This window comes from Oncorhynchus gorbuscha, linkage group LG17 (genome assembly GCF_021184085.1).
Source record: "Oncorhynchus gorbuscha isolate QuinsamMale2020 ecotype Even-year linkage group LG17, OgorEven_v1.0, whole genome shotgun sequence".
Taxonomy (NCBI): domain Eukaryota; kingdom Metazoa; phylum Chordata; class Actinopteri; order Salmoniformes; family Salmonidae; genus Oncorhynchus; species Oncorhynchus gorbuscha.
The window spans coordinates 8,073,100-8,088,593 of record NC_060189.1 but is presented as its reverse complement, the minus strand read 5'-3'; positions in this window follow the sequence as shown (position 1 = coordinate 8,088,593).

Sequence of the window (15,494 nt, the reverse complement as noted above, 5' to 3'; positions counted from 1 at the left end):
ATTTTTACAGACTAATCAGAAATAGGCTATGAGGGTCCTATTCCGACTTGGGAAATTACGCCTTTCTTACGCACTTCTCAGTAGGCCGCGACAGTGTTTACAGAGAAAGCACATGAAGGTAAACGAAACAATGTAGTTAAATGGAATGATAATGTAGGCTCCATCAACTGAAGGGAAATGACAGTAAATTGGCAGTAGAATATGTGTGGTTATTAGGCCTACTGGCGGTCGATACTGATAGTGACTAATATTTAACATTATAAAATAGGAAACAGACAGTTGGGGTAGCCTATAATTAAAACATTAGAGAGCCCATCCCTGCAAGTTAAAAGGCAGTACAATTTACATTCTGCATATTTCATTTCATTAACTTTACTGTGGGAAAGTTGATATGTTGATATGTTTCAGTTTGCTGCCATATGAATGGTTTCACATTCGTCTCCAGTGATTATGTGGTAAAATATATCTAAAAACAAGTGTCATTTATATTTATATTTCCTTTATCCAAACGGATTACTAATCACCCAGCTCTTCTTAATAGCTCTTATCCAGCTGTAAATAGCAGTGCAGAATAAAGTAGATGCTTTTTCCACTTGGAGCCGGTAGGTTTGCTAGACCTTATTCATGGTTTATTCTCACGTAAAGGTGGTGGAAATATTAGGGAATTAAGTCAGAATATGGAGACACACTTCCGCCACTCTTTCATTTGCTCGATCTCCACCCAAAACGAATAGCAGGTGAATAGCATGCTATTCTCATGTTTATGTTTATGGTCAGAATACGCACAGAGAGAAAAGTGTGCTAAAAAGGGAATTACGTTCCATTAACCCATGCTTAACTCAGGTCGGAATCGGGCCCTAATGCATATGGTGAACACCACATTATAAAATATTCTATAAGAAACCATTTGTCATTCAAAAAGCACAAGATGACACAAAACAGATTTTGACTAAATTTAGTACATTTCTCACACAGATTTGGGCCGAGACAGTTCCTCTCAGCAACCTGTTAAAACAGAAGAAAATGTGTTCTTCTCTGTTCAATGACATTATTAATGTAAATCATAGCATGTGTGGTCACTTTTAATAATGGAAAATATACAATTTCATTGAACAGTTCGCTTTATAACTTCCATTCTCCCATGTCTCTCAATTCAATATCTGATTGCGTTGTTTATCTGCAGACGTTAAAGGGAAAATCCACTCAAACTATATTTTGGTATTTTTTTCATTAGTCATGATGCATTCAAAACAACTAGGAGCTTCGGACCTCGGGAATCTCAGACGTCGGTATGATCAAAACAACTGGGAACTCGGGAAAACAAATGAGCTCAGACTGGGAAAAATTGTTTTGGACGGTCAATCCAACTCGTCATTTCAAGCTCCGACTTTCTGACCAGAAGATCATTGACATCATGATTTGACCTTGTGTCTTAATGAGTTCCCAGTTGTTTTGAAAGCACCGTCATTTCAAGAGGCAAAGTGTTCCTGGCCGCATCGTCATGACGATGCAAAATCCATCATATGATGTAGCCTATGACACTTTCATTCTTAAAAGTCCGATATCTTTAAAACTTCACTTGCTGACATGCAAAACATTTTAGGACTGTATCAACAGTGGACTAATGACAAATATACCAAAAGATAGTTTTTGGCTGGATTTTCCCTCATGACGACTTGTGTTTATTATTTCAAAGTAATGGATACAGATACAGCAGATACATTTTTCAACTCTCCTTTCCATTGCTTCTGGTTTGCTCTGTCATTCTATACTGAACTAAAATATAAACACAACATGTAAAGTGTTGGTCCCATGTTTCATGAGCTGAAATAAAAAATCCCAGAAAGTTACCATATGCATAAAAAGCTTATTTCTCTCAAAGTTTATGCACATATTTGGGGGTGCTGAGGAATATTTATGTTTTTAATAAAGCCCTTTTGTGGTAAAAACTATTTCCGATTGGCTGGATCTGGCTCGTAAGTAGGTGGGCCCATGCCCTCCCAGGCCTATCCATGGCTGCGCCCAGTCATGTGAAATCCATAGATTAGGGCCTAATGAACTTATTTCAATTGAGTGATTTCCTTTTATGAACTGCATCTCAGTAAAATCTTTGAAAGTGTTGCATGTTGCGTTTATATTTTTGTTCAGTAAAAACATACAGTTGAAGTCAGAAGTTTACATACACCTTAGCCAAATACATTTAAACTCAGTTTTCCACAATTCCTGACATTTAATCCTGGTAAAAGCTCCCTGTTTTAGGTCAGTTAGGATCACCACTTTGTTTTAAGAATGTAAAATGTCAGAATAATAGTAGAGAGAATTATTTGTTTCAGCTTTTATTTCTTTCATCACATTCCCAGTGGGTCAGATGTTTACATACACTCAATTAGTATTTGGTAGCATTTCCTTTAAATTGTTTAACTTGGGTCAAATGTTTCAGATAGCCTTCCACAAGCTTCCCACAATAAGTTGGGTGAATTTTTGCCCATTCCTCCTGACAGCGCTGGTGTAACTGAGTCAGGTTTGTAGGCCTCCTTGCTCACACACACTTTTCAGTTCTTCCCACTCCAATACCTTGAATTTGTTGTCCTTAAGCCATTTTGCCCCAACTTTGGAAGTGTCCTTGGGGTCATTGTCCATTTGCAAGACCCATTTGCGACCAAGTTTTAACTTCCTGACTGATGTCTTGAGATGTTGCTTGAATATATCCACATCATTTTCCTGCCTCCTGATGCTATTTATTTTGTGAAGTGCACCAGTCCCTCCTGCAGCAAAGCTACCCCACAACATGATGCTGCCACCCCTGTGCTTCACGGTTGGGATGTTGTTCTTCGGCTTGCAAGCCTCCCCCTTTTTCCTCCAAACATAACGATGGTCATTATGGCCAAACTGTTCTATTTTTGTTTCATCAGACCAGAGGACAGTTGCAAACCGTAGTCTGGCTTTTTTATGGCGGTTTTGGAGCTGTGGCTTCTTCCTTGCTGAGGGGCCTTTCAGGTTATGTCGATATGGGACTTGTTTTACTGTGGATATAGATACTTTTGTACCTGTTTCCTCCAGCATCTTCACAAGGTCCTTTGCTGTTGTTCTGGGATTGATTTGCATTTTTCACATCAAAGTACGTTCATCTCTAGGAGACAGAACGCGCCTCCTTCCTGAGCGGTGTGACGGCTGCGTGGTCCCATGGTGTTTATTCTTGTGTACTATTGTTTGTACAGATGAACGTGGTACTTTCAGGCGTTTGGAAATTGCTCCCAAGGATGAACCAGACTTGTGGAGGTCTAAAAAAAACAATCTGAGGTCTTGGCTGATTTCTTTTGATTTTCCCATGATGTCAAGCAAAGAGGCACCGAGTTTGAAGGTAGACCTTGAAATACATCCACAGGTACACCTCCAATTGACTCAAATGATGTCAATTAGCCTATCAACTTCTAAAGCCATGACATCATTTTCTGGAATTTTCCAAGCTGTTTAAAGGCACAGTCAACTTAGTGTATGTAAACTTCTGACCCCCTAGAATTGTGATACAGTGAATTATAAGTGAAATAATCTGTCTGTGAACAATTGTTTGAAAAATGACTTGTGTCATTTGAAAAACGAGTTTTAATGACTCCAACCTAAATGCATGTTAACTTCCGACTTCAACTGTAAGTACCGCAAGCAATCTAATTTTAGTTGATTCATTTCATTGCTTTTTAATGTGTGTCGACAAAACAAATTCTCTCCTAGCCTACCATCTTTAGCCAAGTGAGTGTTTCAATTCTACCCTCAAAGTAAACCCATATATTCTATTGTACAGCAGATTTCAACTGGCACTTTAACTCAATAATGCATTTGCTCAAATGGGGACAAAATAAATGTATTATTTGGGCTAATCATTCTCTTGACAACAACACCCCAGAACAGAACTTAATCTAACTGTATCGGGGAAAAAATATTTTATAACTTATATTATCTGCGACAGACTTCCAGTCATTATTTGGATTTGATTTCCCAGATGATTGCTTTGCATTATTACGAATAAATACCCTTCAAATGTCTTCATCCTGTGTCATCTGTTTATTAGGACAACAATATATTTCATCATGTTGTTACTCGTCACCAGAAAATACGTCTTTGAAGAATGTGTCTGTATGATGAGGTGATGAGAGAGATTTACAGTGATCTATAAAAATACTGCATTGGACCAAATAGTTCCTTTTCAGTCCATTTTTTTATTTAGACTTCTCACAGTTCTTTGATTCCAAGAAAGCCACAAACACTTGATATCTGTATTCTAACCACAGAGCACCATTGCAACTTCTGTTAACTTTCATTATTGGTGTTTACTGTCCCTTGGCCTTCGTTTAGTCCCTGCTAAACAACTCTATATTTATTTCATACACTGTAAGCCCTGGGGATGCCTTTACCAACCTTACCTTGAGTTGAAATGCAATGTGTATCCAGCTTGTGTTCTCACCAATAATGCATGTGTTTATGTATTCAGCAAGTAAACGCTCTTTCCAGAGCCACCAGGAAAAGCATCTTCTCTCAGTGCAGACGAGATGCTGGACCCGGTTTGCATCTGGCCGGGAGGGCCCCCATCTGCTCCCAGGTGGAGTACAAAGACTCCATCATGCATATTAGCCGGCAACATTTGGCACCGTTGATGCTAATTTAAAGTTAATCTGAATGTTCTTAAAGTGTCAACACAGTAGGTGTCAGATCGGTTTCTTCCTTCCTAATCCGGAACTTTTACCTCACGTGTTATACAGTATGAAGATTACTCTTGAGCCTTCAGGGTTTTGCAGGATTTATATATACTGAACAAATAATATTTTAATTGTACCTTTATTTAACTAGGCAAGTCAGTTAAGAACAAATTCTTATTTTCAATGACGGCCTAGGAACAGTGGGTTAACTGCCTGTTCAGGGGCAGAACGACAGATTTGTAATTTGTCAGTCAGGGATTTGAACTTGCAACCTTCCGGTTCCTAGTCCAACGCTCTAACCACTAGGCTACCCTGCCGCCCCAATATAAACGCAACATGCAACAATTTCAAAGATTTTACTGAGTTAAAGTTAATATAAGGAAATCAGTCAATTGAAATAAATCAATTCGGCCCTAATTTATGGATTTCACATGACTTGGCAGAGATGTAGCGATGGGTGAGCCTTGGAGAGTATAGGCCCACCCACTTGGCAGCCAGGCCCACCCACTGGGGAGCCAGGCCCAGCCATTCAGAATGAGATTTTTTTCCCCACAAAAAGGGTATATTAGAGACAGAAATACTCCTCAGCACCCCCCACCCCTCTCAGATGATTCTGCCAGTGATGAAGCTAGTTGTGGAGGTCCTGGGCTGGCGTAGTTAAACTTGGTCTGTGGTTGTGAGGACGGTTGGACGTACTGCCAAATGATTTAAAACAATGTTGGAGGCGGCTTATGGTAGAGAAATTAACATTAAATGATCTGGCAACAGCTCTGGTGGACATTCCTGCAGTCAGCATGCCAATTGCACATTCCCTCGAACTTGAGACATCTGTGGCGCTGTGTTGTGTGACAAAACTGCACATTTTAAAGTGGCCATTTATTATCCCCAGCAAAAGCTCATGAAACATGGGACCAACACTTTACACGTTGCGTTTATTTTTGTTCAGTGTAGTTTTCATAGCTAGCCATGATCACAGTGAAACAACAGCACAGTATCCTGGGGGTCTGTATCTGACACTATATATGTTGCAGCAGACCTGGGTACTTCAAATAGTATACGAAATCCTTTTGTGCTCGATTAAGCTTGCCAATGGCAATGGAAACAATGGAATAGTCCTAAAAGTGCAAACGTTGCCCATCTGGCACGCCAACCAGGCTCAAGCAAATGCTCAAAGTATTTTAATACTATCTAAACCCATCCGTTGAGGATGTTTATTGATATTAAGGGTTATTTTCTTGTATGAAAAGAAAACAGAAGATATTACCACGAACAAGCTGATCGGTTATCACACAAGTTATGCTGCATAATCCAGGTGAGTACAGTACATTTTTTACCAGATCCTATTATGGCATCCTGTCGTGGCATCCTGTCATCAGTATCACAGGCTGATGCTGTAATTGTGTGGCACGGAGGCAGTGTCACCTCCATTAACGCTAGGGTGGAAGAGTGATAGCCAAGTAACATGGCACGGTGATGAAAGATATGGGGACTGTGGAGACACGTACATTTCCCAACTGCCTTCTAAGCTGACATTGACATTTTGTATTCCGCTATAGATGGTATTCTCCAACGCCATTGGATAATATTTTACGTACTTCTGTTTGTTTGTCTATGTACTGCAGGGCAACTGGCGGCCCGCAAATGCCCTCATCCCCCCCGAAATGTGGTTATGCATCAGCAGTTTTTCTCTTATTATGTCTCTTATTCCATGTCAGCTAACATTTTTTAGATTGCTAAATTAGTTTAGCAGCCAGCTATCTGAACTTGGTAAATCATGGTCGAATTACTGGCTGGGGGGCCCCGTTGATTTTGTTAGTCAGTCTACATCAGATACCGGCCGGGGGGTCCCGTTGATTTTGTTAGTCAGTCTAAATCAGACACTGGCCCGGGGGGGCCCCGTTGATTTCGTTAGTCAGTCTCACTCAGACACCGGCCCAGGGGGGCCCCGTTGATTTTGTTAGTCAGTCTAAATCAGACACCGGCCCAGGGGGGCCCCGTTGATTTCGTTAGTCAGTCTCACTCAGACACTGGCCCAGGGGGGCCCCGTTGATTTTGTTAGTCAGTCTAAATCAGACACTGGCCCAGGGTGGCCCCGTTGATTTTGTTTGTCTCACTCAGATATCATATTAAAAACTGATAACATTTATATCCATCCTATGGTGAAATGTGTAATAATAAAATTGCAAAAACAATTCTCCTGAACTTATTTAGGCTTGGGGGTTGACAACTTATTGACTCAAGGAAAATATTTCCCTAAACATAATTCCACTTTCACATTATGGGGTATTGTGTGTAGGCCAGTAACACAAAATCATTTAAAATTCTATCTGTAACCCAACAGTCTAGCGATGATCAACCACCAACTTGACAGAGCTTGATTAATTTTTGAAAGAATTATGTGCAAATATTGTACAGGTGTGCAAAGTTCTTAGAGACATACCCAGAAAGACTCACGGCTGTTATCGCTGCAAAAGGTGATTCTAACATGTATTGACTCAGGTGGTTGAATACTTATCAAGATATATCAGTCTTTTATTTTCCATAATTGTTTATAAAATGGTCTAATTTTTCATCCACTTTGACATTACAGATTATTAAATCCATTTAAATCCCACTCGCACGCAAAAAAACAAATGTGGGAAAAAGTCAAGGGGTGTGAATACTTTGTGAATGCACTGTATATTTGCGAAAACACGTATTATTTAAATACTGTGGCAATGGTAGAATGTGCTGTGTTGTATACGCCGTCAGATTATAAATCTCCTCCAGCATTAAATGTAATTCATTTAAGTTTGTCACAAATCAAGAGATAAGTATGCTAATCATACAGTCAACAAAACACTGGAATAGATCAATATGTATTTCCAGAATTTGCATTTCTTCTGACTTTAACATTACCCTAAGCATTCATAGTTTAAAATGTTCACAAAGGTATACTGTTAACGTTTGATCCCGGATGAGCCCCCAAATGTTGGAAAATATCCTTCTATTGATACCTTCTCCTATGGCCTACAGCTTCATAGGGGGGGCAGGGTAGCCTAGTGGTTAGAGTGTTGGACTAGTAACCGAAAGGTTGCAGAGGTTCAAATCCCTGAGCTGACAAGGTACAAATCTGTCAGTCTACCCCTGAACAGGCAGTTAACCCACTGTTCCTAGGCTGTCATTGAAAATAATAACTTGTTCTTAACTGACTTTCCTAGTTAAATAAAGATTAAATTAAAAATTAATGTTGCCTTGTATTTTGCTCCTGTTGTGGTCAGATTGGGATAAGAAAGAAGATAGCTACTTCTAATGTCATACAGATTCCCTCCCGCGTCTCCGATACGAACATCCTCACCTCAGGGAACCTTTAAGACGAGGACACATCAAAGGAAATTAGAAGGCTTTGAACCCGGTGATCCTCATTTGATCCTTCTCTTGTTCATGTTCTAAAATAACTCTGGAGAACCTTTGGAAAGAGGAGGTTGGATGTCCTTGCTTTCCACAGATTGAAGTCACCATCTATAGTCTGGGTTCTGTTACATCACTATATGGAGAAAACAATATGGAGTCTATTGGCTATTCAGACCACTTATCAGAGCGCTTAGGATCCCATATTTGAATAGAAAACAATCTCCAGAACTATTGTATGTGGTTGGTGTAATGACATACTGCTTTTGTTTAATTTATTAGCTATTGTTACTCAAGATATTACATACCACTTTCCCAGTGTATCTCAGGGAGATATGGGATATGCAAAAAAACACATTTACAATTCACACATGCGTATAAATACACCCTTGTACATGTGTGATATAGGACAAATATAAGCACCCAGTAAATTAATTGTTGTTGTTATTTTCAATTGTTGATATTAATTTGAGTGTCAACCACCCTTTTTTGTGACTAATTCCCTCCAAAAGTATCTCGCAGCTTTGCTTCTCTGAAATACACCCCATCATGGACACTACGTGTGGTATATTATAATATTTATTATTGGGAAGTGGGAAACTGTGAAGTAGGAAGTTGTAAATCCGACATGACTGTGTTCAAGTGCTTTTAAAGTCGGAAAAAATTATTCACCCAATAAGATTTTAGGTAAGCTAGCTAACATTACCACTAATAAAGTTAGCTAAAGTTCCTTTGGTTCTGTTTCCCCCTAGTGTGGATTCCATCTTTAAAATTGACAATATGGTCAAACTTGCTACATTATCTATATTAATGTGTTTGTAATGGTCCAAAATGTATTTGTGGTCATCGTTTGGTTTAAAGGTTAAAGGTCAGTAGTGAAACATCACAACTCAGCAACTCGGGTAACATCACAACTAGGGTAAGAAAGTTTTCTGCAAGTTTACAACTGGTAATTACGACTTGGGGGTTGTTCAAGTGAAACTTCCCAGTCTGAACTACAAACTTCCGATAACTTTGATGGCATGTAAACACCCCGTATGTTTCCTACATATTTGCCAAAAAGTGAATTGAACTCAATGATTTCCCACCCTTTCCCCTTAGCCTGATGGCAGAGTCCATCAGGAAGACCAGGTGTGTTGAATTCAGGAAATCACTGAGCTGATCAATTAGCTAAGTAGCTCAGTGTGGCGTCTAATTGATGCAAAGTCCTGCAGTACTTGCGGCAATCCAGGAACAGGGTTGTCTACCCCTGGCCTAGTCGGTGATGATTTGAGGCTTTTCCATTAGGTTATGTCTAAAGTGTAATTTATGGTCTGAAGGCCCCACCCAACAAGCAAGGCCATTTATCACCTGTGACAACCCCACCAGGCAAATGTACATCTCAATGTGAAAATTGAAAGGGCAAGTCTATTTCCAAAAACTGGAATATAATTACAGTCAGACAGCTACCTTGTTGACTCCTTTATTTACCATGTAAAAGCACTGGGAACCTGGACTGCGTAGCTACGATACATCATCTTTAAATGGATTTTCAATTTGGTCTGAGTGTGTTAAGTGGATCAAAGATAGACCACTATACCGTCTGGAAATTAACTTGCCTATTAGCCATAAGTGGGTTGCTCAGTTCTAGGAAATCCTTGTGATTATAGACTGGGTAGTAACAACGCAAGGACATTTCCTCATTTCTCATTTCTGTAAGGTTGTTATTGTACACGTGTTCTCGTTAAATAAAATCATGCTGTGCACTTACCTCAAATCAGAACTCTGGCTTGTGTACTTGGCCAACGGACGTCTTCCATAGAACTCTGGCTTGTGTACTTGGCCAAAGGACGTCTTCCATAGAACTCTGGCTTGTGTACTTGGCCAACGGACGTCTTCCATAGAACTCTGGCTTGTGTACATGGCCAACGGACGTCTTCCATAGAACTCTGGCTTGTGTACTTGGCCAACGGACGTCTTCCATAGAACTCTGGCTTGTGTACTTGGCCAACGGACGTCTTCCATAGAACTCTGGCTTGTGTACATGGCCAACGGACGTCTTCCATAGAACTCTGGCTTGTGTACTTGGCCAACGGACGTCTTCCATAGAACTCTGGCTTGTGTACTTGGCCAACGGACATCTTCCATAGAACTCTGGCTTGTGTACTTGGACAACGGACACTCTTCCATAGAACTCTGGCTTGTGTACTTGGCCAACGGACGTCTTCCATAGAACTCTGGCTTGTGTACATGGCCAACGGACGTCTTCCATATAACTCTGGCTTGTGTACTTGGCCAGCGGACGTCTTCCATAGAACTCTGGCTTGTGTACTTGGCCAACGGACGTCTTCCATATAACTCTGGCTTGTGTACTTGGCCAGCGGACGTCTTCCATAGAACTCTGGCTTGTGTACTTGGCCAACGGACGTCTTCCATAGAACTCTGGCTTGTGTATATGGCCAACGGACGTCTTCCATAGAACTCTGGCTTGTGTACTTGGCCAACGGACGTCTTCCATAGAACTCTGGCTTGTGTACTTGGCCAACGGATGTCTTCCATAGAACTCTGGCTTGTGTACATGGCCAACGGATGTCTTCCATAGAACTCTGGCTTGTGTACTTGGCCAACGGACGTCTTCCATAGAACTCTGGCTTGTGTACTTGGCCAACGGACGTCTTCCATAGAACTCTGGCTTGTGTACTTGGCCAACGGACGTCTTCCATAGAACTCTGGTTTGTATACATGGCCAAAGGACGTCTTCCATAGAACTCTGTTTAGATTTGTATGGATGACGTCACTCCATACCTGGCGGTGATGTAGTCTGTTCCGTGAGGTACATTTAGCAGTGGGTCAATGCAGTAGCAATGGTCTGCTATTGAATGAGGGGGATAATACATGAGCGATAAAATGCAAGCAAACATACCCACTAGGCACGATTAAACAGATTGCTCTGTGATACCTTTTTACCAGCAGAGATCTTAAATTGTACTAGGTGCTGTTGTCCTTTTTTTCCCTTTCAAATGTATGTTGATGGGAAGCACACGCAATTAAAGTCCATCTGAAATGACACCCTATTCCCTCTACAGCGCAGTACTTTTGACCATGGTGCCATGTTATAGGGAATAGGGTGCCTTATTATAGGGAATAGGGTGCCATGTTATAGGGAATAGGGTGCCTTGTTATAGGGAATAGGGTGCCATGTTATAGGGAATAGGGTGCCTTAATATAGGGAACAGGGTGCCTTGTTATAGGGAATAGGGTGCCATGTTATAGGGAATAGGGTGCCTTAATATAGGGAACAGGGTGCCTTGTTATAGGGAATAGGGTGCCTTAATATAGGGAACAGGGTGCCTTGTTATAGGGAATAGTGTGCCTTAATATAGGGAACAGGGTGCCTTGTTATAGGGAATAGGGTTCCTTAATATAGGGAACAGGGTGCCTTGTTATAGGGAATAGGGTGCCATGTTATAGGGAATAGGGTGCCATGTTATAGGGAATAGGGTGCCTTGTTATAGGGAATAGGGTGCCTTGTTATAGGGAATAGGGTGCCATGTTATAGGGAATAGGGTGCCATGTTATAGGGAATAGTGTGCCTTAATATAGGGAACAGGGTGCCTTGTTATAGGGAACAGGGTGCATTTTGATAGAGGGAATAGGGTGCCATGTTATAGGGAATAGAGTGCCATGTTATAAGGAATAGGGTGCCTTGTTATAGGGACCATGGTGCCTTGTTATAGGGAATAGGGTGCCTTAATATAGGGAACAGGGTGCCTTGTTATAGGGAATAGGGTGCCATGTTATAGGGAATAGGGTGCCTTGTTATAGGGAATAGGGTGCCTTGTTATAGGGAATAGGGTGCCTTAATATAGGGAACAGGGTGCCTTGTTATAGGGAATAGGGTGCCATGTTATAGGGAACAGGGTGCCTTAATATATGGAACAGGGTGCCTTAATATAGGGAACAGGGTCCCTTGTTATAGGGAATAGGGTGCCATGTTATAGGGAACAGGGTGCCTTTTCAGATGCAAAATACAACCTGACTATTACTGTCCAAACCCTGACTGAGTCTGTGTTAAGTATTCTTCTGATGCGTGTTCCCTGTGGTCTCTGTGTAGCCCCAATTTCTCCCTTTAGCAAGCTTCTACCACTAACCAACCCTGTTTTGTTTTATCCTTCAATAGGTCATCAACTAGCAGCAATACATTCTGAAAATGTAGGCACTGTGTTTAATCCCTACTGTGTCATGCGCGGGAACAAAACTCCCAATTGCTTTGGAAAGAATATAAAAATGAAAAACACAAAAGCAGTGTTTGAAACATATGGAGAAAAAAAAACAGGGGCTGTGGTCTCAGTACGGGTGATTCTGCTATCTGTTGCTTTGGTGTCTGACCTACGGAGAGACCAACAGCAGGGAATTGGCTCCTCTGGTCTTCTCTTTCGTCTGGCTCTGGGTTAACCTGCGTAAAATCTCTAAAATGTCAATGGGGTTTGTTTGACTGTGACCCTACCCCACTGTCACTTTGGGGTATGAGGTTTGTTCGACTGTGACTCTACCCCACTGTCACTTTGGGGTATGGAGTTTGTTTAACTGTGACTCTACTCCACTGTCACTTTGGGGTATGAGGTTTGTTTGACTGTGACTCTACCCCACTGTCACTTTGGGGTATGAGGTTTGTTCGACTGTGACTCTACCCCACTGTCACTTTGGGGTATGAGGTTTGTTCGACTGTGACTCTACCCCACTGTCACTTTGAGGTATGGAGTTTGTTTAACTGTGACTCTACCCCACTGTCACTTTGGGGTATGAGGTTTGTTCGACTGTGACTCTACCCCACTGTCACTTTGGGGTATGAGGTTTGTTCGACTGTGACTCTACCCCACTGTCACTTTGGGGTATGAGGTTTGTTCGACTGTGACTCTACCCCACTGTCACTTTGGGGTATGGAGTTTGTTTAACTGTGACTCTACCCCACTGTCACTTTGGGGTATGAGGTTTGTTAGACTGTGACTCTACCCCACTGTCACTTTGGGGTATGAGGTTTGTTCGACTGTGTCTCTACCCCACTGTCACTTTGGGGTATGAGGTTTGTTCGACTGTGACTCTACCCCACTGTCACTTTGGGGTATGAGGTTTGTTCGACTGTGACTCTACCCCACTGTCACTTTGGGGTATGGAGTTTGTTTGACTGTGACTCTACCCCACTGTCAGTTTGGGGTATGAGGTTTGTTTGACTGTGACTCTACCCCACTGTCACTTTGGGGTATGAGGTTTGTTCGACTGTGACTCTACCCCACTGTCACTTTGGGGTATGAGGTTTGTTCGACTGTGACTCTACCCCACTGTCACTTTGGGGTATGAGGTTTGTTCGACTGTGACTCTACCCCACTGTCACTTTGGGGTATGGAGTTTGTTTGACTGTGACTCTACCCCACTGTCAGTTTGGGGTATGAGGTTTGTTCGACTGTGACTCTACCCCACTGTCACTTTGGGGTATGAGGTTTGTTCGACTGTGACTCTACCCCACTGTCACTTTGGGGTATGGAGTTTGTTTGACTGTGGCTCTACCCCACTGTCACTTTGGGGTATGAGGTTTGTTTGACTGTGACCCTACCCCATTGTCACTTTGGGTATGGGTGAGTAAAATGGAATGGCAATGGGGGGTGTGACCTTCAAACACTAGAAAATATCACCAGGTGGAGGAGGTGGGAGACACACACACACACATTCACACACTCCCACACTCCCACACACACACACACACACACACACACACACCCACACACTCCCACACACACTCACACACACACTCACCCACACACACTCCCACACACACACACACACACACATTCACACACTCACACAAACACAAACACACACACCCACACCCACACACACTCCCACACACACTCACACACACACTCCCACACACACACACACACACACACACACACACACACACACACACACACACACACACACACACACACACACACACACACACACACACACACACACACACACACACACACACACACACACACACACACACACACACACACACACTCTCTCTCTCTCTCCCTCTCTCTCTCACACACACACACACACACACACACACACACACACACACACACACACACACACACACACACACACACACACACACACACACACACACACACACACACACACACACACACACACACACACACACACTCCCACACACACACTCCCACACACACTCCCACACACACACACACACTCACTCCCACACACACTCACACACTCCCACACACTCTCACACACACACACACACGCAAAACAGACTGGCGGATGTGGGACACGTTCATTATCTCTCCGATGCAACGGTGCTAAAAGTTCCCTTTTTCAACGGCACAGTCTCAAATTACAGTCATATGGATCATACATCCCATTACCTGTGAACTACTGAATTCATCAGGAAGGCCAAGGACATATATAGGCCTGTAGGTGAAAAGGACACTCTGCCTCCTGACCTTTGAGAGACAGCGTTGGTCTTTTAACCCCAAAAATGTTTATCTTTGACATCCTGGGAGTCATTCTCCGAGATACACACTCATGCCTCTATACAGTCATTTTAAATCAGATCAAGTTACATTTTAAGGTGACCTGTGGTATGTGGAATGTGACCAATGAAGCGGACTATAGAGGTAGTTCCTCATTTGCCGTTGCTAACGGCAACCGTGGGTCAAATTAAATCTAATGGAGCATTGTTAGGAACCTTGTGGAAAACTCATCAAATGTAGCTTTAGGGCAGGTAGCCTAGCGGTTAGAAAGGTGAGTCAGCAGACGGAGGTTTGCCAGTTCAAATCTTTGGTCAGTGGGAAAAAATCTGGGGGGGAAGTGAACCGGCAACCAGAGGGTTGCTGGTATCAAATCTTGAATGCCATTGCCTGCTGTTGTGACCTTGAGCAAGGCACTCAACACACACACACGCAACAACAGCTCCCCGGGGGCCCAGTGTGGCAGCCCCCTGCACCTCTCCAAATTCTGTGTGTGTGTCTTTTGTTGGGTCAAAAGCGGAAGTCAAATTTCAGTTGGACCTTGTGAGTAATTGACAAATAAAGTGATCTTAGTTTTGACGTAGCCTGGTCCCAGATGTGTTTGTGCTGTCTCGCAAGGACCATACGAGTTGTCAATACAGCACAATGATCTGTCACAAGGCTAGTTTGATAATGTTCATTTACACAAAACATCATGGGTGAAAATTAGCAAGGCCCAGATAACAGAAGACAACTGATTTGCTGAGACACTGTTTATTAATGGAGACTAATATTGTCATATACACACTGCACACCTCGCTCAATAATACCATCCAGCCGTGCTGTTATTATCCATGTTCATAATTCGTACCAATGCTGGTTCAGTAGCTGCACCAATCAATGTAACATGAAAAAG